At 41.4% G+C, this 27,100-nt stretch overlaps 1 pseudogene; it reads left to right on the top strand.

The window, feature by feature from the left end:
- The first annotated feature begins 741 nt into the window (after window positions 1-741).
- LOC114053180 lies at window positions 742-26,540 on the top strand (annotated as a pseudogene).
- Window positions 26,541-27,100: the final 560 nt, after the last annotated feature.

Raw genomic sequence — 27,100 nt, forward strand, 5'->3', positions numbered from 1 at the left:
AAGGCAGGGAAGTCCAAGCAGCTCCCTCTGGCTGGGGGCAGACTTCAGACCACCCTTCGACGGCTCAGTCAGGACTTGGGTAGGGTGCAGATACGTTCAGAGGGCACAATGGCCGGAAGCTTGACTGAGCAGGACGAAGGGTGGGCATCCTTGTTCACAGGTCAAACATTCTTGCTATGGGACGCAGTTCCTTTTTTACGTTTTAAGTCGGGGGTGGGGTGGGGGAAAAGTAAAGGAGTACGTCTCTAAACTTTGCAACCACAACAGACGGCCCCAACTGAGGTCACAGAGGTCTTTGCTTTCAAGTTTCTCGGGGAATTGGCTCGGTTTTATTCGATGCCAGAAAAGAACATCTGAATTTGACAAAAGCGCCCCCACCCTTTCTCACAACCCTACCTACCATTTATGCTCACATAGGAAAAAATGTCCCGTTTTAGGTTGTGCGGGGGCCTCTCTGGGGTTAGGAGCAGATCCTACAGCCAGCTCACGAGGGTGATTAGCAGATTTCATAAGGTCAAACACATCGGATTCACCTGATACCTTGACTCCTCCACTCCTCCATTCATTCATCCACCCCTTCATAAAGGAGCTCTAGTCTGGGCCCCGTGGGTGCCTTGAGGCGTCGGGGAAAGACCAAGAAAGGAGTTCCCAGGCTAAGAAATCTTTGGGAACTCTGGATGAACGGGAATCGCACCCCCTTCCATAGGGGGAAGGTGGGAGAAACTGTATCTGGCCTGTTCTATGAACGCCAGGGCCACCAACTGCCCCAGAGAGGAGTGGAGGCGAAGCCAGTTGGAGGGCTGCTTTGGAAAACAATCCAGTTTCGTACACGTGAAAGGATCTGGGCCAGATTCCTGGGTCTTGGCCCCAGCCTCGGTTTCTCGGGAGTCACGAGGAAAACGCAATCGGATAGTGCCAAGCGCTGAGGTAGAGGTGAGTTCTTTAACCGGAACTGTCCTTCCTAGACTTTATTCTGGGGCAAAACGTTCGCTGCCTGAGGGGAAATCAGGAGGTCTTACAAGTTGACAGAAGGGTGAAGGGCTGATTTTGAGCCTAAGACAAGGATATAAAACTATTCTCCACTCTCCTCTCCCCACACCCCATCCAAATGATATGGTGAGCTCGACATAGAATCATTTTAAAGGGTTTTTTCTCTCACTTTTTCTGCTCCAAGGTTGGTGACTTTCTGTCCTCCCTCTTATTTTGGCTCTATCAGTTAGGGGGTCATTCCCCCAGAAAGTTTGAACACATAAAAAAAATTCAACAGAAGGATGAGCATCTATTGAGGGTACATGAAGGGATGCCAGGAACTGATTTGGACCTGATATTCTGACTGATAGGGACTGATAGGGACCAAGACAGCTTTTGGAACAAATGAGGTAAGGTATGCAAAGTGCTACTTCAATGCTAGTTGCTACTGCTGCTAATGTTATTACATCACTTCCTCCTCTGTGGGATTTTGCTCAGCTGTAGCTTCAGGAAATCAGTCATCCAAGGTCAGTGTTCTGCAGTGGGAGGAAAGGGGAAAGGAATAAGCATTGTAGTTGGAAACGGAGGCCTTGGGTTCAGATCCCAGTTCTCCCACTTACTACCAACGTAACCTTCCGGAAGTCACTTCCATCATCTAGGCCTTATTGTCACCTATAACTCAGTAGCAGTCCCAGTTTGCATTTAGCTTGGGAAAGCAGTACTACAGCAGGGGAGAAAGGCTTCATGGGCAGGCAAGGTTGGACCAGAATATACCCCAACCTGGGAATGGAAGACTGTAGGCATCTTTGTGTATATTACCTTGATGAAGGCTATGCTGATGTGAGAATTCCCTTTCCTAGCCATAGAGCATTAAAAAGTCAGAAGACTTTAGCCAAAAAGGTGGGGGATTTGGAGCTGGTAGAGGGCTGGGTTCCAGTCTAACCTGCTACTTATGCAATTATAGGTTAAATTATCACCTCTGAGCTTCATTTTTCTCATCTGTAAACTGGGCACATTAATTCCTCTAATATCCACTAACTCCCAGGGCTTATTGTGATGCTCAAATGAGACAATATTTGGAAAGGGCTCATTATATAAATGTCTGCTATTATGACCAAAGTGCATCATTCCTGTTTGTTTATTCCCTTTCCCTTGGGAGAGCCAGCCTGATGAATGCAAGGTTTAAAAGAAGGGGGACACTGGCAATAGGGTTTCACTTGATTTACTAATGTTGCTTTTGACTTAGGTAGGCAGCTAGAAGCCAGGCTGGCTAATTCAGGGGGCTGATAGGGAGAGAAAGATCTCATTCTTGTTTAGAGTACCTTAAGAAATATGAACTGAAGAAATGTCTTCCTGTACCATGTGGCAGTCCCCTTCAAGACTCCCTCCTCTGGTCCATGACTTTCTTTTTTTTTTTTTTTTTTTTGGTCCATGACTTTCTGTCACTGCTTCCCAGCCCTACTCCCATCTTCCACTTGTCTCCTGACTTCAAGTCATTAATCCGTATTTCTAGGTCTTAGAATGTTTGAGCTTGAATTCCATTTCACTCTGCTGGTTATTTCCTGAGTGACCCTAGACAAGCAATGTCTCTCTGGGCCACAGTTTCTTCCCCTATAAAATTCGAGCGGTAGGAGTGGAGAGCTAGATAATTTCTAAAGACTCCTCCAGTTGTGAGTATTATGAAATAACACAAAGACACCTGTAAATAGGCCCATTTGAAGAGCTAGTGGCAGTAAAATAGATAGAATACTGCACCTGGGACCTAAGTTCAAATTTGACCTCAGACACCTACTAAGCTGTTTGACCCTGGGCAAGTCACTTAACCTCTATTTGCCTCAGTTACCACATTTGTAAAATAGGGAGAATAATAGCACCTACCTCCCAGAGTTGCTGTGAAGATAAAATAAAAAAACTAATTGTAAAATGTTTAGCACAGTGCCTGGCGCATAGTAAGCCCTATAGAAATATTAGCTATTATTATTAGCATCCTGTTTGTCAGGGAAGAATATGGATTAGGCAAAATCAAAGTATTCAGGGTTACAGGCTGTTCTGCCTTGCCCTCAAGGCGCTTTCCTGGATTGGCAGGTGCCTCCTCTCTGGGTTTGAGCCTGGTGGTAGAAGGGAGAAGGTGGCTGACCCCATATTTGCTTAGGCTTCCCTGGAATTCTCTTCATATCCGAGTGGTTTGTTATTGTTTAAAAAGAACCTTGAAGAAGTCCATAAGCCCTAGCAGGTTCAAGTGGAGCAACATTCTTTGGGGGTGGGAGTGGAGATGGGAAATAGATAGCCCTAAAGAAACAGGCCTGAGAGGGTTTCAAAGGGTTCTGGCACATTGGAAAACATCAGGATAGGTTGGATGTTGGGATCATCTACCTGGCCCCCACAGACCAGAAGAAGCAGGAGATAATTTGAGTGTCCTGGAGAACTCCAAAAGCAAAAACCAAAGGAGTCCCCCACAGACATGTTGTACAAGAGAGAATGTTTTCTTTGTAGGGAAAATGCATTACAGACTCTCCTACCCTCCCTCTTCTCTAGATACAGGGCATCACATTCACAATGGCAGATAGCTCCTTATCCTTCCTCTCTCCTCCTCCTTTACCTGGCCCTTGTCTTTCTGAAACACATTTCCCATTCCCAATCTGCTTCTTTCTAATATTGGAACCCATTCCATACATCCATATAGAAGGAACATGATGAGAGCAGGGTGTGCCTTTAAAAGACTAATATGGGGGGGCGGGGGAAAGGGGGGAGGAACTATGGAATTAGTTTTGCTTGTTTTTACTCTGGCATATTCACCTCCCTTCATCAAGTTTGTCTGGCACAAACCACAAAATAAATCAAATATTTTTTGGAGAGAGAGCAGCTGGTATTTAAGGAGCAAAAGTGCTTCATATGTATGGCTGGATTGATTCCTCAAAATAACTAGGTGAGGTAGGTTATGTAGGTGTTTCCATTTTACAGATGGGAAACCTGAGTAAATCAAGTGACAAATTCAGGTGACAGGGCCAGCATCCAAGGCTGAACCACCATCTCTCCTAACTCCAGGCCCAGCAGGCTTTCTCTTATTAAATCCAACTTCTGGGCACCATGGGTAACTTCAGTAAATTAAATTCACAAAGTACTTTTTAAACACCTATGATATTAAAGGTATGGAGCTAGATGATAGGGTTATAAAGATAAAAAACCACCCAGTCCTTGCATTCAAAGGGCTCATAATTTTCTGGAGATAATATCTCCTTTACCCTCCCAAGTCCAAAGAAATCTTGTATTATAGTATGCAGTACATAAAACAACAGCAAAGACCCCAAAACATATTTGAGAATTCAACCAATAAGCTGTACTGGAACCTGGGGAGGGGCAGAACTGTTGCTCATAATCATATGACATTAATCCATAAAAAGTTATGAACATTTTAAGTAGATGTCACATACCAAAGATCAATGACCTAAAAACTGTCTGATATGGAGTATTTTCAAATTATATATATATATATATATACACATATATACAGTATATATATGTATACATGCACACACAGTGTATATATACACATGCACACATATACACACATATGCATACATGCACGTGTGTATGTGCATATATACATGTACATGAAATTAAAATCTTGTGAGAACAAGACAAAGTCCATGTCATCCTGCCTGCTACTGTACTCATCCAAAGCTTTCAGCAAGTGTACAAAGATGAGCTTAAATACAAATTCTCTTACTCAATTAAAAAAGTCAATCATTTTATTCATTTGTACAATAGTGTGAAGGACATTTAATATAAAAGAACAGCAGCAAGGAGAGCTACTCATTTTCTGACCATTTCTATCTGGACTCCATCAAGAAAGACGAGAACATGATAACTGACAATAATAAGACGATAGCTTACATTTATAGATCACTTTCAAGTTTGTAAACCACTTTACATACATTATTTCATTTGATCTTCCCAACAACTCTGTGAGGTGGCTGCTACTTTTATTACCATTTTATAGATCAAGAGACTGGAGTTCAGAGGTGGTCAATAGCTCCATTAGTGGCACACAGAAAGTGTCTGACTTAATTCAAACTAAGATTTTCCTGCCTCCAAGTCCAATACGATGTGCCACGCTCGGTCATTTACTGACCTGTGCCCTGCTATATTTGTATGTTCTTTGTGAACTCAGAGTTAGCATAAATTCAGTCTGGGGCAGTATTTGGCCATTGAATGTGCCAGTCTTAAAAGACATCTACCCGTGGGGACAACCTTATTGCTGGCTTGAACATCTGAAAATACGTAATTTGATTGTGTGTGTGTGTGTGTGTGTGTGTGTGTGTGTGCACGTGTGTTGAGGGTGGGAGGAAGGGTTAGGGAATGCTTCTGGCATATTTAGAAGTCCTGAGCAAATGAATTCCAGGATTGGCTGGTTTTTCAGGTTGCTGAGATGTGGATATAAAGTTGGCCAAACATGGTGGAGTCTGAGAGAGGGGAGAACTTATTAACCTAGATTGAGTTTAATGAGAAAAGGTTATTGAGCCAAAGAAACCAACTTCTGGAAAATGTTCCATTTATTCTCCTTGTCCACTTCTTTGATTTCCCCTTAAAAAAAAGTTACACCTGCCTCACTTCCCCCATCCCCATCCTTCCCTGCTTTTGTTATTTCAGACTATGGAGATTCTACTCTTGAGGGCAATGATAATCATCATCATCATCATCATCATCGTCATCATCATCATCATCTAAATGCTTGGTCCAAAGTTCAATAGCATCTTTCTATTGGTCCTAAGTGACTAGGCTTTGCCTAAGTGGCTCCAATTCAATAGAATAAGCATTTATTAGGCACCTACTATGTGTTATGTGGCAAGAGTGAATGCCCTTTCCTGAGGGCAAATATGTGCAGTTCAGTAAATAGATAGTATACAAAAAGTAAACTACAAAGTTAGTGTGTATATATGTACACATATATATATGTGTGTGTGTGTGTGTATATAATATATATATATACACACAAAAAACACAGACACACACACATACACACATACATATCTATTGACTGTAGGCTTTTGGGAGCCAGGTGAAATAGATTATAGAAACTGGCATTTTCTTCCTTCTCTTTTCAGGTACGCTTCCCCATGTCAGATCTGCCTTTGATGAAGACCTGTAGGATCTTATAGTTATAGCAGGTCAGGATTGGGTTAAGGTTGGGGGGGGTGGGGCGAGAAGTACGACTTTGCTAGCTGCTAAAGGGGAGCTTTGGAATTTAAAACTTCCTTAAACTTGAAGGCATGAGGCATCCAGGGCCTAGGCAGTAATGAGTTCAGGGATCAGCTAGTGATTTCTTGGATGCTTCCCCTCACTTTGGAGCAGAGGAGAGATTCCCATGCATTCAGAGTCCAAGTCTCCAAAGGGTCCAGGCCAACGGTACATCCAGCTACATCTTCCAAAAACCTCAGGCTCAGAAATCCGGAAGGGAGGGAGGGAGGAAGGAAACCACAGCCCTGACAGTACACACGTGATTACTAATTAACCTCATTAATGACTGCAAATCCATGAAAATCTATATTTTTATTTTCACTGAAAGTCAATTAAAAACATTTTGCCTCCTATTACCTACCTTCCTTGCTATCTCCCCCCCAACCCCTTAATCACCTCCATCAGGACTGCCCTCTCAGAGGTCAGTAGAAATTACTTTAAGACATTCAAATAAAAGTATTGTTATTTTAATAGGCACTGTGGATAGTTTAATTTGTATCTTGTATTAAATTAAACATATGGTGAACAGGGTATAATAGATTTTCTATAATTTAGCTGCCAACGTGGCTCCGGCAGCCAGTTCCTCTCCCCAACAGCCTTGTCAGTGGTTTGTTTACTAGCTTATTTGAATTAAAATAAAGCTTCGCTTCTGCTGACTGCACATCATTATCTATGAGACCATAATCCTGTGAGCAAATCCCATATCTTCCAGAACTGCCTCTTTTGTTTGGGATCACCGAGAGCTTAGCCTATGACAAAGAGGAATAAGGCATCCCTCTCATCCTCATAATTAAGTGTGGGGAGTAATTTAGAAACAAACCCAGAAAGATGTACAATTTAGAGTTATATTTCTATACAGAATGGAAGAGAAACAGGATAGGCCAAGCACCTGATTGTGAGCGGGATGTTTCAGCCATATGACAGACACCTATCCAGTTGAGGAAAAAGGACAAATGGGAAGCATCGGTTAATAAAGGACGGCCTCATTTTTGCACCAACGGGGCAGCCGTTCTGTCTGAGGGAGCTAAAGGCAAGTTAGGGAGGAGGCAGGGGTGGGGTGTCAATCAGGGGAAATGTGAGACTGCGTTCCCTTCTCTTCTGGGGAGCCCACACTATGTTCTCCCATTATTCTAACTGGATTCACAATTAATTGTTATTGTGTTGCTTATATAGGAGATCTGTAATTGTGAGCGTAGTAGTTAAAATGCTGAATAAGAGTAACAAAACTGGTTTTTTGTTTTGTTTTGTTTTTCCTTATGGAAAAATACAACTTTTATTGGAAATTGTTAGCATTTTCCAACCAGGATGCATGAAACTATGATTCACAGCAAAGAGAAAAGAATGAATAATTTAACTAGCCATTTCCAATTGCAACCCGCCCCCCCCCACCTTGTCTTACCTCCCCCCTTCCTCGCTGTGACACTAAGAACATTTCTCAGTTTAAATAGAAGTTGCAGAATTTCACAACCGGGTCATACAGAGAAACAGCCTCCCCTGCTTTGCCACCCACAGACAAATTGGTGATGCCTGTTTGGAAGAAGAGGGGCAAGACAGGGGTGGGTTTATCAAAGTCTTCCACAGGAATTGTCACAGATGGGAATTCTGAGGACCTCTGGGAAACTAAACCAGACCCTGGTGAATTCGTAAGCAGGTCCTTAGACTTTAAAAACATTTAGGCAAAGTGACAGTTCAGAACATCTGTTAGCCTTCTGTCTGAGCGTAAACTCGATGTCATGGAGTGCACAGCTGTAGACATTTTGTGTGTCTTTGCCAACATCTGTCACAGCAGTACAGTAATATAGGTAATTATCCACACCTTCTATAAACTGTTTGCTATTTTAATTTTTTGAAAGAGTAAAATTAGCGTTATAGTCCTGGGCAAAAATAATTGAGATAAATATAATCATTTTTCCCCTCCCAAAGATGAATGAATGACTGATGTGATCACTCTGAAAAGAGCATACATTTAGAAAAATTTCCCCTGCCAATATGGGCCTTAGACCAATTTTTAAAAGGTAAAAAAAAAAATGTAAGTGATCTCTCCATGGGAAAAAAACATCAGAGATTCATTTTTTCAGAAGCAAAAGTAGAATGAAAGGAAAGGAAGAAAGAAGCCAAATGGTCTGCTATGTAAAGCAAATGAAGGTGGTATATTCTGTGATTAAAAAAAAAAGATAGTGTGTATAACCACTACACAGCCCTGGTTCCGACTCTTCAGAGTGGCCCAATGGTCATTTGACAATTGCTACTGGTAGCACTATCTACTGACAGAATAGCAAGGGTTACCTCTCACCCCATCCCACCCCAACCACATACAATTTAATGGTGAAATGGCAAATACAACTACCCCTCACATCCTAGCAGTTTACCATCGGAAGAAGAGTCACAAAGTGCTGATAGACATCTAAGGTTCTATCAATCTCTTGGGGCCCGGGCTGGAGCTCAGACGAGATATCTGGATGGGGTGGACAGGCTGTGTGATACCTGTTTGCCTGACACTATGCCATGAGTCTATCACATTAAGGACCTGAACCAATTAAGGCCCTATATTCCAAAGGCACCTGTGTGTATATCTATGAATATGTGTATGTATATATCTATGTGTTTGTGTGCATATATGTGCGTGCACGTATGTAATTGTGTGAGTGTGTGTGTGTGTATGTACGTGAATGAGCAAAGGTGGAGGGAGGGTGGGAGAGTTCAGAGAGAATTCCTTTCAATAGTTCCTCTGAGTGAAAAAGATTGAGCCCAGAAAGAGAAAATAAGCAGCTGCTGGGGGTAGTTTCAACATCTAAACATGTGATGCCATCTTAACCAATTCATTACATACTTCTTTTGTTTCCACTACAAAAGGGAAGCAACCTGTGCTGGAAATTGTGATTCCAGTATGATCCTGCCAAGGCTAAGGTGAAACCTTTAAAAAATGCTGTCAACTCTGCCTCCAGCTGGTAAGAATGGTACAGCCTGGAGGTCCCAAGTACAGTCTGGGTGAGGTCGTGCCCTCGCCAAAGACCCTGCACAGCCCTAGCTTCTGTAGTAAGGGCAGCTTCAGAAAATAATGATTCTGGGCAGGGGGGAAGGATGCTGGCCAGTTCTTTTACACAATCAGATTTCCTAGATGTGGCATTTAATCAGACAAGGTAAGCAGTTGAGTGGTTCTCTGTTTGGTGAACTCTATTGATGCTACAAAATGGAGCTTAGAGCTTTAAAGAAACCCTGGAGGGGTTGGGAAAATATTTTTAGAAGGCAATGTTGAAAGATATGACAGGAAGGATCATGGTGTGTACCAGCATACACCACCACCGGCAAGAAGGTGAGGAGTCATAGGCGTTGGCCTGTAAGGTCACAAGGTCCATCTGTCAAAGGCTCGGCGTCCAGAAGAGGATTCCAACTTAAGGCCAAGGGCCGGGAGGGGCAAACCTTTTGGGGGGAGGGGGTGAGATGCATAAGAAAGACAGAAGGAAGGAGTAGGACCTAGACATAAAAGAGACAGACAGCCTGGCCCCCAAAGAAATACTAAAGGTAGGAATGAAAGGAGATGATGACTAAAAGAGAAGAAAAAAAAGAGAGAGAGAGAGATACTGACAGAGCGCATGGCTGGGGGTAGAGAAAAGAAGAGGATGCTGAGGGGTGAATGGGATCTTAGCAGCCAAGGGAAAACCAAGGGACTTGAATAGGAAAGTGGATGTTAAGGCCTTAGAAGCAGGAGGATAAAACAGTAAGAATTAAGACCTAGAAAGGAAGATTAAAAACAAAAAAATCAAAGAACAATATAGCCTGTCCAGTTTAAAGTGGGTGAGTCTAAGATCCTTTCCAACTCAAATTCCTTTACTAGCAGTTAGGGGAAAAAAGGAGCAGTTTACGTGATTTGAGGATGATTAAAAAAAGGGTAAAAATAATGAACTCCCCAAAATACCTTTGAAAAAACAGTCTCCCTTTAGTGCTGAGCCTGGGTCCTTTAAATGTCTCTACTATTAGTGTTCTGGGGCTGGAAACCCAAGCAGAAGGATCATTTTAAAATAAGGTTATCAGTGGCATTATTTTTGAACTTAAAATAGGAGAGAGAGAACCCACGAAACAGTGGGAATAAAATATTCCACACGGCTGTGGTGGCTTCTGTGAAAACACACACATCTTCCTATTAAGCAGAGTGAACAGATAGGCGACTCACCGTTTCTGCAAACATGGGAGAGCAGGGGATATCGCCAGGACGTTTCTGTCCATCAAATCACTCTTTCCCGGCACCCCTGGTCCTACAGTTATAGTATCTCCCTTTGACATTACACTTTTCATTCTGAAATTTTATTTGATTATAGTCTGGGCCAATACTGACTCTTTGAGGCTCTTCCACATTGTGTCACACGGGGCCTCTCTTCACCAAGGGTCCCTGCCCTTATCAAAACCTGTTCTATTCCAACAGCTATTTGGAAAGTATCAGATACATCAATTCACACTAAGGTGCTAATGACTGACAACAGTGGTCCAGGACACCCCTTAATAGGGAATGTTCCTTCACCAAAGGGAGAGGACCTCTCTTGGTAGAATGTCAGATGCTAGTAATAAGGCTATAAGGGGTATGGGTGAGAGAGAACATGATATTTCTAAAACTCTTCTCATTATACTGTATAGAGGGCAACTTAGTTCAGCCTTACCAAGAGTAGGTTATCTTCTGGATAAATAGCAGGGTCTCCAATTTTAGAATGACAAGTTGGAAGCTGAGAGTTCCAGGGATTTGTCTTTAAAGTCCAGGAAAAGGAGGACAAACACAAGGCTTTATTGTTTGTATAGGTCTGGACCTATGATTTCATCGGTGTGGACAATACCATGTGGGGAAATACCTTCCCCCCAGGGGGTCAATCTGTTACTTAGAATCTTACAGAACTGTCTCAGTGCAAAAAGAGATTCAATGACTTTCCCATCTGTAGTCAGTATGTCCTACCTAGAGGCAGGATTCTAACCTTGGTCTTCCCACTCTAAAAGACCCCACTTAATCCACTACTGCTATTCAAAGCTGGATGGTCATAACACCAGTAGTTTAGATTTATACATCGATTTAAAGTTTACAAAAGTTAGAAAAAGAAAGAGTCCTTTCAGCTGGTTTGAGGGAGGATACCCAGGGAAGGATTCCCATGGGAAGTGACTCCCCAGATGAGCCCCAGAGAAAGTTCAGGATTCTAAAAGTGGAGATGAGATTTTCATTTTACAGGGAACCCAGGCTCCAAATCATTGAGGAAAATCAGAGTTGGCTGCCGTCGTATCAGTTGGAAATTAGAGAGTGATTATAATACTCAGCAGGTTTGTTTTATATATCTGTACACACACAGATATACATGCATACACACACACACACACACACACACACACACGTAACTATCTATTCAGGTGTCCACTAAGGAGGCAAGAGAGAACATCTAGGTGCTGCGGTGGATAGCAGCCCTGATGTCAGAAGGACCTGAATTCAAATCTGGCCTCAGGCACTAGCTGTGTGACCCTGGGCAAGTCACTTAACCTTGTTTACCCCAGTTTCCTCATCTGCAAAATGAGCTGGAGAAGAAAATGGCAAATCACTCCAGTATCTTTGCCAAGAAAACCCCAAATGGAGACAATTGGACACAACTGAAATGACTCAACTCAAGGAAGCAAGACCCTCACTTAAATACAATTTATGAGCAAGTCAAGACATTACCTGTGATGTCATCGGTACTTTTCAAAAATGAAGGACAAACAACAACAAGGATGATGACTCAGAGGAAAGCAAATGACACAATCACTGACTGACCTGATATAGAGCAATCCTATAAATACCCTACTATGTGTATGACCTTGGGAATGTCATTCCCTTTCCAGGCCTCAGTTTCCTCATTTGTAAAATGAGGGGCATGGCTTAGATGACCTACAATGTCCCTTCTGACTCTAAATCTAGGCTCCTATGACCCTAAGTACCAGATTCCATTTTAACCCATGTCAATGGAGGTCATAATGCTGCCTTTTTTCTTACAGCCTCTCCCACAATAAGTTCTAGATCAACTCCTTTCCCACAGGAAATCATAGAGAATAACAACCCACGCAGATAGTGGTTTATGAAGGGTTTTTCTCAGCCAAATGGGGTGGATATTTCAAAACCCATGATCCCTGTTTGACAGATGAATAAACTGAGGCTCAGAGAAGGGAGTGACTTCCTCAAGACCACAAAACCAGCAAATATTAGAGCCAGGATTCAGGCCCAAGCCTCTCCAGCCTCCAGGTCTAGTGCTTTTCCTCCTCCACTAAGGTGCAGAGAACTGAAGGCTGTGTCATTCAAAGTGTGGGCCACAGTCACCAGCCTAAACAAGAGACAAATGAATTTTTCCAATGGTGTTCAAGGCATCTTGGTCCCTTCTGCCTGTAGCCCACAGCACAAGGTTCTTTAAACAGGGAAGCAGCAGGAAGTGCTGTTTATTAAAGTATCCATTGGAACACTTTCTAAGGGTTTATAAGAGATATTTCTACCACTACAGACAGAAAGGGTTTAGAACCACCATCCTCCTATATCAGGGTTAACCTTCAATGTCCATTACCAGCAAATGGCATCATTAGAAAAATAGGATCAATTTGTTGATTAGAAATAAAGACTTTGAAGTGGTGCATTTCCCCCTGTGTGTTATTCCTGCCTTCTCACACTTTGGGAGATGTGAAGATCCTTTGCAAACCCCAGCTTAAGGCCCTTACAATTTAGCATATGTGCGTCACCTCCTCCCACCCCCTTGCACGGGGCTGATTCATCTCATTAGAGCTCTATTCGCCATTCCTTATTTCCCTCCAAAGGAATCCAGAACATCTTCCTTTTCCAAAGAGAGCAAGATTTGCCAAGGCCGTAACCCACATTGCCAAAAAACCATTCTAGTCATCCAGGGGCATGTTGCCTTCATTTCCAAATGTCAAAGGACACACAGAAATAGAGGCGGCACCTCTGGTACTCTCTTTCACTTCTGGCCCGGCTTGTCCTGAAAGACACAGGAAATCAGGCCACAGCTTTGAACAAATTTCAGCACACAGACACCCAGAGATGACTACCATCTTGCACCTGCAGAATCTGCTGTCAGCTGCTCAATTCCAAGGCCCTGGCTTTTCACTGATTCCTGCATCTTGGCTGGCTAGTTTTTTAACTCCTTAGCTACCAGTAGCTATATCAGTAAAAGTCAAACGCGATTGAGGAACAAGAAAAAGACAAGAATGAAAGGGTGCGGCTTTGCTGAATTTTGTGTGCTCCCTAAATTTGTCCCAAAAGTTGTCTCCACAGCTGCACACGGATCAGAGGAGCATCTCAAACTCCAGCCTTGACTTCCTAGCCCAGAATCCATTCATTCTGACTTCAGGAACCGACCAGCCATTCAAATCACCAGTCTCATTTATATGCTGCAGGCAAAAAGCCAACAAAAATATGGTCACATTTAAAAGCTTTTTAAAGAGTGAGCACCTCCCTCCTCTCCCAATTGTTCTCTGCTTTTTCATGTTGCCAGTTAATAGGTTTTTAGAGCAGATTCTCTCAACTCCTTCCCCTGCCACATACTGCCTTGGCTGGCATCTATGGGGCAAAAGGCTGTTTTTCAAGAGGCTTTTAAATCCATTGGACCTCTTTATGCCTTTCATTTGCTAGCTCTTCAGGTAGGAGCTGTGTTACTGTTTTAGCATGTTTTGCATGTTAGGAGTCATGCAACTGGAATGCATAAGTGATGATGATGATGATGATGATGATGATGAAGAATAACTATTGTAAAGGCTGCTTAGGACTAAAACCACATTGATGTTTATGCTGAGCAATTCCACTGATCTCTCCCTTAGGAACTGCATCTGTATAAACTATATTAATCATTTTGTTTGGAAAATTAAATCCCCTTGTGCATGTGTTCATGCTTTCATTAGCTGATATATTGTTAAGGTTTATGGAAATCCATTTTATGCCTTGACCTCCCTCTGCCCCCATACACAAGTACACACGCACCTGCTTGGACCAAAGATTAATAGGGTCAAGTCAAGAATGGGATGTAGGTGATGAAAGAACTGCTAATGAAAAAACTGATGAGAACCCATGGATCTGCATCCACATGTTGAGAAGCAACAGAGGATTTCTTTACTCAAAGTGAAAATTATCTGCTCACTCTGTAACGCATAACGTAAGACAAAGTTAGTGGCATAATAAAAACTGGTTTTTATATAGCCTTTGAAGGTCTGCAAAGCACCTTGTTAACATTATGTTATTTGAGCCTCCTAATAACCCTTTTTGATACTAGTCTTTCCATTTTATAGATGAAGAAACTAAGACTTGGTGAGTTTAAGTGTCTGGTCATATAGATAGAAAGTTATCAGAGGTGGGATTCAAACCTCAGCCTTCCTGAGTCCATGTTAGGCAGGCTTTCCACTGGGCTACACTACTATTATAGAAAGGAAATGAACTGACCAATTTACTATGAATTCATCCATGGAAAAGAACATTGCTATTGCATAGCCCTATCAATACCAGCAGTATTACATTTTGAGCCTTGAAAACTGAGGCCAGTGACTTCATGTTGCTGAAATGAGCTGCAATTTTCCAAGTGATGACACCATTTAAAACTAACCTGGTTCATGTATTTTCTAATTTTTTCCATTATTCTTGGTTCTGGCTAGTAGGTATGATACTTACTACCAAGTCACTGGAAGCAAATAGAAAACAAACACCCAGAGTCTGAGGTCTAAGGATTCAAGGACACCCAATTTTGAAGGCACTTAAGTTATTACTAACCAATTACTAACTCAGGGCAGCTAGGGAGTGCAGGGGATAGAGAGCAGGCCCTGAATTCAAGAGGACCTGAGTTCAAATCTGGTCTCAGACACTTACTAGCTGTACAACCCTGGGCAAATCACTTCACCCTGCTTGCCTCAGTTACCTCATCTGTAAAATGACCTGGAAAAGGAAATGGCAAACCATTTTAGTGTCTTTGCCAAGAAAAGCCCAAATGGGGTCACAGAGTATTGGACATGACTGAAATGACACAACAACCAATAGGTTGGACTTTCAAATGCCATTTAAAATAAAAAAATTAAGTGTTGGGGCAGCGAGGTGGTGCAGTGGATAGAACACCGGCCCTGACGTCAGAAGGACCTGAGTTCAAATCCAGCCTCAGACCTAACACTTGACACTTACTAGCTGTGTGACCTTAGGCAAGTCACTTAACCCCAATTGCCTCACCAAAAACAAAACAAAACAAAATGAAGTGTAGGAATAGCATAATGTAGAAGAAAGAAAGCTGGATTTGGAGTCATGCTCCAAGGCTTAGAACCTTGGATCTACCATTTAGTATCTATATGACCCTAGGCAGGTCACATCCTGTCTCTAGACCTCAGTTCCCTCGTCTTTAAAATGAGGGGTTTGGATCCCCTCAAAGATGCCCAGCATCTCAGTTCTAAATCAAGGCTCCTGTGAAGAAAGCAGTTCCATCAAGTTCTACGTGGTACGCTGCCTTTCAGAACCACACAGTGGCTCAATGCTCTTGTATCTTGAGCAGGAAACTTCTGTATTTAACTTCTAAGCAGAGCTGTTTCCTCAAAGGACACATTTAACTTGCAACAGCTCAAAGCACCACATTTTGGGTTGGAAATAATTGTCTATGAAGATATAATTAAAATACTCCCATTCAGATGAATTGGGCTAAGAGTGTTCATGAGGAGGGAACAACCTCAAGGGAATCTTTCTGCCAAAGGTCCTCCATACAGTGAGGGCTCTTTATTTCCTTCCAACTTTCTCTAAACAAAGGTTGGCTTATGTTGCTGGCTCACACTTGCTCTTGAGAGTAGAACATGCAACAATTATGGGTTATTCTGTGATCTTTGATCTTGCACTAGGCTGCATCTCTCATACGCAGTTTGAGGGCTGTACATCCTTTTAAATGCCATCTAACAGAGGCAGATGTGGTGGAACCAAGCTAACCATGGATCTTTAAAGGAGAAATCTGTTTCCCCCCAAAAGGGGAAATGATTTATGAATCTTTCATTTGAACAAAAAGTTCTTATAATCTTTTCTTTTGGGGGCTACTTGAATTTTTCTTCATCATTTATTCACTTTCTGGGAAGAAGAAAAAGGAAGAAGTGGAAGAGATTGGGGAAGGAGGAACGTAGAGAAATTGGGAACAAAAGAGGGAAAGAGAAAAAAGACAAAGGATAAAAAAAGTAGGGGGAAAAAAATAAAAGGAAAGGATAGGCAGAAAAATCGAGTAAAACAAGATGAGAGAGGAAAGTTATTGTATAAGTTTAAATTTGCCTCTCCAGCAACATTTGCTTGACAGTTCCCTCTTTTAAAGTCCATTGTTTCAAGAAAATTTTCAACATTCCCACTTTGATCCCCCACTTTCTGTGGTGCTACATGGCTAGTAGCTAAATTAAGGAGATAAGAAAGGAATTTAGATTAAAAATGGAGAAAATGAGAAATGAAGAGAATAACGGGAAGACAAGAAAAAAAGAACTTGGAAAGGGCAGACAATGAAGAAGGGGGGAAAAAAGGAAGAAGAAGAAATGGTGGGGTCTTTGAATAAGAAAAATAGGCCTGCATTCACAGGCATGGGCCTCTATTTCAATATTTCCACTGCTCTATGGAAACTCCTTTGGTCTTACTGGCTATACAGCAGAAGTGAGTTATTCATTTGCAAGAGTGGAAAATACCCCCACAATACCAGTTGGTTGGGATTATTAAGGGATTCAGATTGTTGGAATACCTTGCATTAAATAATTCCTCTCTCTGATGAGCTCAAAATGCATTTTGGCATCTCATTAATTTTTGCCACATCTCTGTGAGATATGTTGGGGCCAGGATTACTATCTCCCTTCTACAGATGAGGGGAAAAAAAACCTCTCCTGCATTTGTGGTCAAAGAGAGAAAGTAGACTTTTTTTTTTAATGGCAAATCAGTGTTTCCTGGACTTTTGCTATAATTTGACTGAAGATGCTTTTCCCACTTTAAGAAGAACTCTGTCACATTTCCACCTTCCATTCCTAAATATTTTAGGCATAATGGGGATCAAATGTTTAGAATACCCCTTTGTGGATGCCTGAATGACTGTTATTACTGTTATTAGGAGATCATGTGACATTTTTAAGTTTGCAAAGCACTTTATGTTATCTCATTTGAACCATACAACAACCTTTCAGGTAGGTATTTCAGGCATTATTACATGTATTATATTAACCTTAAAGAGGCAGCATAGTATTGTGGTCCAAGTGCTAGGCTAGGAAGACAAATTCAAAATCTGCTTCTGATTCTCATGAGTTGTGCACCACAGACAAATCGCTTAATGTCTCTGAGCCTCAAACAGATGTCTAAGACCATAAGTTAAAAATTGATCGTGACCTGTATTAGTGTATAGAATTCCCACACTGATGATATTACTAGCCCTCAACATACAATAATGCAGTCCTTCATTAGTACTTTTGAAGAGAAGGCTACGTGTTAATGAACAGAATCACATTTTGGCCAAAAGGATGTAAGTTTGTTTTTGATAAATCACATTTTCCAAGTTAAGTTTCCTAAGGATATGTGAAAAACTAAGCTTTTAAAAAATCAACTAAATTGTTTTATATGTTATTGGGGAAAAATAAAACATTATATATTTAAAAACAAACTAATTTATCCAAGCTCTGAGAAATGTTTATAATAGCTAGCATTTATATTATCACACTTGGGCTAAAAGGATGTAAGTTAGCTTTTGATAAATCACATTTTTGAAGTTAAGTTTCCTAAGGATATGTGAAAAATTAACCTTTAAGAAAATCAAGTAATTTATCCAAGCTCTGAGAAATGTTTATATTAGCTAACATTCATATTGGAATTTAAAGTTTGCAAAGTGCTTCACAGATACTGTCTCATTTGATCCTTATAATAATCCTGCAAGGTAGGTGTTATTATTATTATTATCATTATTATTTGCTTTTATTATCTTCATTTTACAAATGAGAAAGCTGGAGCTGAGAGTAATTAAATGATTTGCCCAGGGTCACATGGCTAGTGAGGGTCTAATGCAAGACACAAATTCATGTTGAAATCCAATATTCTACAACGACCTAGAAAGAACCCTTTTCTAAAGATGCCCATGAACACTTTGGGGAAGTATAGCACCACATGTCCCACAAAATAGGAGAGACAGATACAAGAGGAAAACAATTAATTAAATGGGGGTAGGGAGGAGGAATTGAGTCAAACCACTTACTTGGTGTAATGGAGACAAAGCGTGTGGATGCAGCTACGATCTCACTGGGCTGGGTACTCCCACCCCAGTGTAGATTACAGTCCATTCATATCATCTCATTGTGTATGATCTTGTCCACATCCTTTCATAATTTTCCATTGAAAATCTGCTCAATACTTCAGAGCCCTTCCTCTGGAATTTGGATATTTTGTGGGTACTAACATACCACTCTGGCTAGCCATATACTATTCCTCATTCTCACCGTATGACAGCCTCACATCATATACATTCTGGATGTAAGTTACTTAAAGGCAGGGACTATTTTTTAGTTTGTTTTTGAACCACCAATACCTAGCACAGTTTGCTTAATAGATGTTCATTGAATAGAATTGAATGTCTTTTGCACACAATTCATCATTGATATTTCGTGAAGCTGCTTTTATCCACCATATATCTATCCATCACCATTTAGGTCACCTGCAACTTGGAGTCTTCTGAGTATCAGACTTGTAATTAGCAGATATCAAAAAGGTAAAATTGGGCATTGGCAGTGAGGAACAATTAGGGATCTTTGAAAGTGCTGAGTATTGTTGATGGAGCTATAAATTCATATAAAGATTCTGGAAAGCAATTTGGAATTATGCAAGTAAAATTACTAAAATATGCATACCCTTTGACCCAGAGAATCTACCGCTAGGCACATATTCCAAGGAGATCGTTGAACACGCCCTCCCCTCCCAAAAAAGCCTTCACATATATCAAAATATTTATTGTAGGACTTTTTATGATAGTGAAGAATTGGAAACAAAGAGGATGCCCATCAATTGAGGAATGGCTAAACAAATAGTGGTGCATGAACGTAAGAGATTATTGTGCTACAAGAGACAAAGAATGGACAGACGCGTCCCCTCCCCCAAACACACACCTTTGCAGAGGTATTGATTGATTTTGCAATTTTTTTTTCTATTCTTCCTCATTTAAAAAATATTTTGTTATAAGGGAAGGGAGGAAAGGGGATGCAATGGGGAAAACTAAATAATGTAAAAACAAAAGATATTAAGAAAAATCTATTTTTTAGAATAAAGTGGCAAGTCCTAAATGTGATGTAGCCTGGTCTCAATCCCACTCCCCTTTCAAATCTATTAGTCTAAATACCCACATTTTGAAAACTATGGGCTAGAGACCCTCTTTTCTAACTCTAGAGAAGAAAGCCAAGATGAAGGGAGAACATTCTTCATTTCATTCACTGCCAGTACTGAGCCTTTCCTCTCATATTAGGCTCTCGGGGTAGAGAGTAGTTTTTGGGTGGTTAGGAATGTTTCAGTTGTCTATTTCTATGGCCAATAGTTAGCTACCTCAGTTTTTTTAAAAAAATTCTTTTTTTTGTACCTCATTCCCCCCCACCTTTTTTTGGGGTGGGCAGTTGGGGTTAAGTGACTTGCCCAGGGTCACACAGCTAGTAAGTGTCAAGTGCTTGGTCTGAGGCCAGATTTGAACTCAGGTCCTCCTGACTCCAGGGCCAGTGCTCTATCCACTGTGCCACCTAGCTGCCCCTGTACCTCATTTTTAAATGAGCTTTCTGACTCTCTCAGACAAATGTGCAGGGACAGTCAAAGATGGGGTCATTGTGTGTCCAGTAAGCCTCTAAAAGTACAGTCCTCCTCCCCTGACCAAATTCCAAATGATTCCAGTTGTTTTCCCCCATCCTAGGAACCTATATACATCCAATTCAGCAATAAACATTTTTTTAAACAAACATTTAATATTAAGCACCTACTATTTGCAAGATTGCAAGGCTCCTGACTAAAGAGCTGGTTTCAGTGTCACATGGGTTGTGGGACCCTGAGCCAGCAGCTTAATTTCACAATGGCCCAGACAATTCCCTGATTATGTATTGCAGAACAGTAGTGGCTCTTCATTGATAGAGGGCACTTTCTTGTTGAGAGTTTTCTCATCTGTGTGAAATTACAGGTGGGAACTGAAGGAAAATGTGCTAAGCACTTTCTAGGGAGACAAAGCAAAAATGAAAATAATCCCTGCCCACATTCTACAGGAGCAGAATGGAGTATCACATGTACTCAGGTAAGAAAATACACAAAGTGATGTACAGTCACTTCAAAAGAGAGAGCTCACTAATGATGTGGGGGAATCAGGAAAAGCCTCAGGAAGGAGCTGGTCCATTTCTTTCAAGAAAGCTAGAAATTCTAGAAGTAGAGATACATCCTGGACGAGGTAGACAGCTGTGAAAAGGCATGGAAGCAGAAGACGGAAACAGGGAATACTGTTTCCAGTGCAAACAATGATACTGTCTTCCTGACTCCACTTCTCTTAAGCAAGAAGTCCTCAGCCCTCACCATTCGCCCCAACCTTCATCTTCTTCCAGGTCAGAGATTGTCTTTCCTAACAGCTTAATTGACTTACTTCACCATTTAATCTGTGTCTATACATGGTCCAACATTCAGATGAAAATCAAATGAGTAAAGAATTGAGTCCAGTATTGTCTAGAAGCTCAAGGAGGAGTTATATTTGAATGAATAGGAGTGGAGGGAGAGAAAGAAGAAGGCAGGGAAAGAGAGAAGAGAGGAAATAAGACAAAAAAAATTTTAAAAAGATACATTGATTTTTTTCCTCAAGTTTTGTGGATGCAGATCACTCTATTGCCTCTTGTGAAAATCTCTGTTCCTCTGTCCCTCCTCCTGCCCCTCTCCTCTCTTTCCTTGACCCTTTCCCCTCCTTTACCTTCCCAAGGAGCAATGGAGAAGAAAGGAGTTAGTGAAGTGAACTTCACTTTAGAAGTTTTTTGAATTAGTGTCTTGCACATGGAAAGAGACTAGTGTGGTCTGTTGCTGGTAGGAATACTGAACAAAGACCAGAGTTTCACTGCTTGCAGGTATGCATAAGCAAAGCAGGAATTTAGAACAAAGGAGTATAGGCACAGTCTACTAGCCCCATTGACTTGGCTTAGCCTCTTTGCTCTTGTTTCCATATTGATTTGCAGGGCAACCAGGAGGAATTATGGAGCCTGAGTCTCATCCCTCTGGCCCCAAACAACTCCTCTGTAGTCTTGTTAGGTAGTTTCTGGGAAAAAACAACTCAGGGGATGACGAATGATAATCATAGATGTAAGAGGAGTTGGAAGGAATTTTCTAACTCCAAATCAGACAGCTGACTAGGATTAGGGACTTTGACCATCAGCTGGAGTAAGTAAGAATGACCAAAATAAGAAAATAACCTTAGTCTAGGTAAAACAAACAAACAAACAAAAAACAATCTCCTCTGATTGCTTCTGATGGTTTTTGCTGTCTGCCTGACAGAGTGTGGCTAGCTTTGGACCATGCTATGCCCTAGGGCTATTTGGACTAAAAGAACTTAATTTTCCCTTGCCAAAAAGGGTCTTGCCAGCAGCTTCACTCCAGTATATGGTAGCAGAGAACCACAGATGGCTTAAAGAGGCTGCTAGTCGAAAATGGTAGCAGAAAGCAATTCAGTGAGCAGCAAAGTAAGAGATAAGTGGAGTCATTCAGCAGAAAAACAGTACCCAGTGGGGGACCAGAGAATGATGCCAGCAGAGAACAGCAGAAGAGATCAATGACCCAGAGGCATTTGAATTGTGTGTTCTGGCTACATATAAGACTATGGCTCACAGGCTCCCGCTGGTGTGCTTACATCTAATAGTCAGCGGGTAGACTAAATTAGGGGCAGCTCGTGGAACAACAGATAGAACCCTGGGCCTGGAATCAGGAAGACCTGAGTTCAAATCTAGCCTCAGACACTTACTAGCTATGTGAACCCGGGCAAGTCACTTCACCCTGTTTGCCTCAGTTTCCTCATCTGTAAAATGAACTGGAGAAGGAAATGGCAAACCATTCTGGGATCTTTGCCAAGAAAACCCCAAATGGGGTCATGGAGAGTTGGACATGACTAAAAAATGACTGAAAGATTCTTCTCCAGCTAGACTTAGCTTTCATGACAAGAGTGGGCACACACATGGAGTATAATAGTAGAGAGGCACACACATGGAATATAATAGTAGAGTGGGCAAACACATGGAATATAATAGTAGAGAGGCACACACTTAGGGAACACAAGGCTAAGGAAACTCACACCTCTGGAACTGTGGTCCTCCGATATCCTCTCCCTTCTCATGGCACCCTCGTGCTGCTCCCCTTAGGGGCAGCATGTCTGTGTGGCAGGTCATTCAGCTGGACTCCTATTCCTCTCTGAAGCTCAAGGGTCAGGGCTAGCTCTCTCCTTGACTCACAGAATTGACACTTCTTATAACTGCTCTCTTAACTCCCAGGTCTGTTTCCTACTGGATGTAGTGCCTCTGACTGGTTGATAAATGTCAATGTAAGATACCATGGCTGGTGGTTGGAGGGTGAAAGAATCCTTCCCCCTCCCTGTATTTCATAGCTAGCTCCCTTCTTGATTGCTGGGGGTCACACTCCTCAGACCTACTCATTGCCTTGACTGACTCCTTAGAGAGTATATCCTGTTTTTAAAAAGGTACTTTGAATTTAAACACAAAAAATGGCATTTTCAAACACATAGCTCAACAAAAAGGGAATTCCATATAACATTGTGCATCTCCATTTTATATCACTTGCTTTTTTTAAAAAAAAGTATAATAAATTCTATGTATTACTTTCAAAACTGTCCTGCTTATGTTTATTTCCTTCTGAACTTTCCTCTATTTTCTTCTACACATTTAAAAAAATGTTATAATGGCTCTCTCTCTCTCTTTGTCTCTCACTAAATTCCTTTCTCCCTAACCTCTCTTTTATTAAAAAAAAAATAAAAAAGTTTAAAAAACCTCTGTGAAAAAATAAGTAAGCACACATAGAGGCCATGTCAAAAAATGTATGTCCCTGTACCTTGTGTCCATCACCTCTCTGTTAGGAGGTGGGTAACAGGGTTTTTTTCATATATCCTTTGGAGTCATGGTTGATCACAGCATTGACTAGAGTTCTTAAGTCTTTCAAAGTTGTTGTTTTATAATGTTGATCAGGTGGTGCAATGGATAAAGTGTTGGATTTGGAGTCAGGAATATCTGAGTTCAAATCCTGCTTCAGATAATTATTAGCTATATGGGGCTGAGCAAATCATTTAACCTCTGTCTACCCTAGTTATCCATCTATAAAATGAGGATAATACTAGCACCTACTTCTCAATATTGTTGTGAGGATTTAGTGAGATATCATAGGTAAAGCATTGTGTAAGTGCTACCTACGATGATGCTGATGATGATGGTGTCGCAATCTTTGAATAAATTGTTCTGGATCTGTTCATTGCATTCTCTATCAGTTCATATGACCCAGGATTCTCTGAAATCATCTCCTTTGCCATTTCTTACAACACAATAGTATTCCATCACATTCACATAACACAATTTGTTCAGTAATTCCCCAATTGTCCAAAAGGTAACTGAAGGCATCCCCTTAGATTTTGGGTGTTTTGTTTGTTTGTTTGTTTTTCTTGGCCCCTAATCCTGCCTTCAAGATCAGGAAGTTTGTTTTGCTTGAGACTATTCCTTTACCCTGTCTTGATTTTTACAGGGCCACCAGGGTCATGGATAATTCTTTGGCCAGCCAGTGGTTAGCTGTCCTGATCAATTATGTAACTACAATGACAACAGTAATAGGAACTGACATTTATATAATGCTTCAAAGTTTGCAAAGCACTTGACATGTATAATCTCACTTAAGCCCCACAATAGCATGGAGAGGTCGATACTCCAAGAATTTTTATTCCCACGAGAGGACGTTGAGGTTGAGAAAGATTCAATGATTTGCCCATTAAGTGTCATAGGTGGGATTTAAACCCAGGCCTTTCCAACTCCTCAACCAGTACCAGAGTGGGCCATCTTCATGAAATGTCTATGGCAGGTCACATTCTGTGTCCATCCTTTGATACCTCGAGGATCTTTGATTTCATTTGTGAATGTACTCTCCACCTGAACTTTTCTTTGTCTTAGCTTCTTGTAGTATCTACATAGATATGCTATGGGTCTGTTTACACTCTCATTGGAGAATATCATTAGCTTCTATGGCTTCATTTATCCTCTCTATGCAGATGATTCCCCAAACATCTCTTTTTAAAAAATTTTTTAAATTTTTAGGCAATCGGGGTTAAGTGATTTGCCCAGGGCCACACACCTAGTAAGTGTCAAGTGTTTGGTCTCAGGCTGGATTTGAACTCAGGTCCTCCTGACTTCAGGGCCAGTGCGCTATCCACTGCACCACCTAGCTGCCCCCTAAACATCTCTTTCTTGAGTGACAGTCTTGCATCACCAGCTACCTAATGGATCTTTTCTTTTCTACTCTTTTCCTCTTTCATTCTCCCTTTCCATCCTTCCTTCCTTCCTTCCTCTCTCCCTCCCTCCCTTCCTTCCTTCCCTCCTTCTTTCCTTCCTTCTTTCTTCCTTCCTCCCTTTTTCCTCCCTCCATCTCTCCTTCCTTCCTTTCTTCCTTCCTGCTTCTCATCCTCTCTCCCTCCCTCCCTTCTTGTCTTCCTTCCTTGCTCCCTCCTTCTCTTCTTCCTTTCTTTTTTCCTTTCTACTTCCTTTCATCCTCTCTCTCTCCTTTCTCCCTCCCTTTCTCCTCCCTCCATCTCTCCTTTCTCCTCCTTCCTTCCTTTTCTCTCTCCTTGATCTCCTTGGGGCCTGTCGGCCACCTATAACTCAATATCCCATAGGTGTGTCAAGTCCAACATGTTCAAACTGATCTCGTTATCTCTTCCTCCACACCCACTACTCTATTTCTGTCAAGGGTACCATCATACTTCCAGGCTCCTCAGTTTGAAACCTTAGTTTCATCCTCACCTGGTCACTTTCCTTTACTCCATGCTGCCAAATAGTGTCATTTCTGTTTCCACCACATCTCTTTCATGTCTCGTCTCCTCTCCTCTCACATAGCCACAATGCTAGCTCAGGTCCTCATCTCTTCTTTCTTAGACTATTCTAACAACAACAACCTCCTATTTGGGTTCCTTGCCTCAAGTCTGTTGCCATCTGCCACCTACCTTCCACATAGTTGCCAAACTGATTCTTCTAAAATACAGGTTAGTTCTCTACTCAAGAAATTACAGTAGCTCCCTGTTCCATCCAGGATCAAAAAATAGATTCCCCTGTGTAGATTTAAAGTGTTTTACAACCCTTGCCTCCTTGTAACTTTTAATTCTTGTGTAAGTTACTCTTCCTTCTCTTACTGTTATCTAGTCATACTTCCCTACCTGCTGTTTCTCACACATGGCACTCCATCTCCCTTTACATTGGCTGTTCCCCAAGTTCGGTTTACTTATCGTCTTAACCCCCATTTCTTGGCAGCCCTGGTTTGCTTCAAAACATAGCGTCTGTGTCAGCCTTTCCTGCTCCCCTTAGCTGCTGGCACCCTTCTTCACAAAATATTTTTATTAATTACACACACACACATATGAATGTATATTCTACATATTCTTATATATGTACATGTAGTTTTCCATGTTAGAAGGTAAGATCACTTTTCCTTCTCTCTCTCTTTCTCTCTTTTTTTAAGTGAGGCAATCGAGTTTAAGTGACTTGCCCAGAGTCACACAGCTAGGAAGTATTTATTATGTGTCTGAGGCTGGATTTGAACTCAGGTCCTCCTGATTCCAGGGTCAGTGCTCTATCTACTGCACCACCTAGCTGCCCCTTCCTTCTCTCTGTTTCTGTCGGTGCTTCCCGTGGAGGTGCCGCTATCTCTCCCCGGCGCCATCCCTGCCCTGAGACCTCTTGTAAAGCCTAAAATCATCAGAAAGAGGACCAAGAAGTTCATCCAGCACCAGTATGACAGATGTGTCAAGATCAAGAAAAACTGGCAAAAACCAAGAGGCATTGAAAACAGAGTGTGAAGATGATTCACAGGCCAGATCTAGATGCCTAATATTGGTTATGTAAGCAATAAGAAGACAAAACACATGTTACCAAGTGGATACAGGAAGTTTTTGGCACACAGTGTCAAAGAGCTAGAAGTGCTTCTGATGTGCAACAAGTCTTACTGTGCTGAGATTGCTCACAATGAGTCCTCCAAGAATCGGAAAGTCATTGCTGAGAGAGCGGCTCAGCTAGCTGTCAAGATTACCAATCCAAATGCTAGACTGAGGAGTGAAGAAAATGAGTAAAATACTTTGCACATTTTTATTTGTGTTAAATAAAGCTTCCAACTACAGAAGAAGAAAAGGAAGAAGAAGAAGAAGAAGAAGAAGAAGAAGAAGAAGAAGAAGAAGGAGAAGAAGAAGAAGGTAAGATCCCTGAGGGCAAGGAATGTTTTACTTTTGTCTTTGTCACTCTAGAATTAAACACAGTGCTTGTCACATTGTAGGTGATTTATAAATGCTTGTTGACTATTAGAGGTGTGATCACAGACAAGTCACTAAACCCTACTGATCTCAGTTTCCTCATTTATAAAATGGAAGAAATAATAATATTTGCATCATCTACATCACAGGATTATTAAGAGACACAAATGGGATCTATATCTAAAGTGTTTTGCAAACTTTAAAGCACCACGTGAATATTAGCTATTATTATGAAGAAAGCCCTGCACTACATGCCAGGGATATGACAATGAAAAATCACATAGTTCCTGTGCTCAAAGAGTTTAGGATACAATTGAGAGGAGGAAGGGAGAACAGGATATGTACATAAATAAGTATGTATATAAATGCATGTACATATACAT

Source organism: Vombatus ursinus, unplaced genomic scaffold (assembly GCF_900497805.2).
Source record: "Vombatus ursinus unplaced genomic scaffold, bare-nosed wombat genome assembly UNPS02014810.1, whole genome shotgun sequence".
Lineage (NCBI taxonomy): Eukaryota > Metazoa > Chordata > Mammalia > Diprotodontia > Vombatidae > Vombatus > Vombatus ursinus.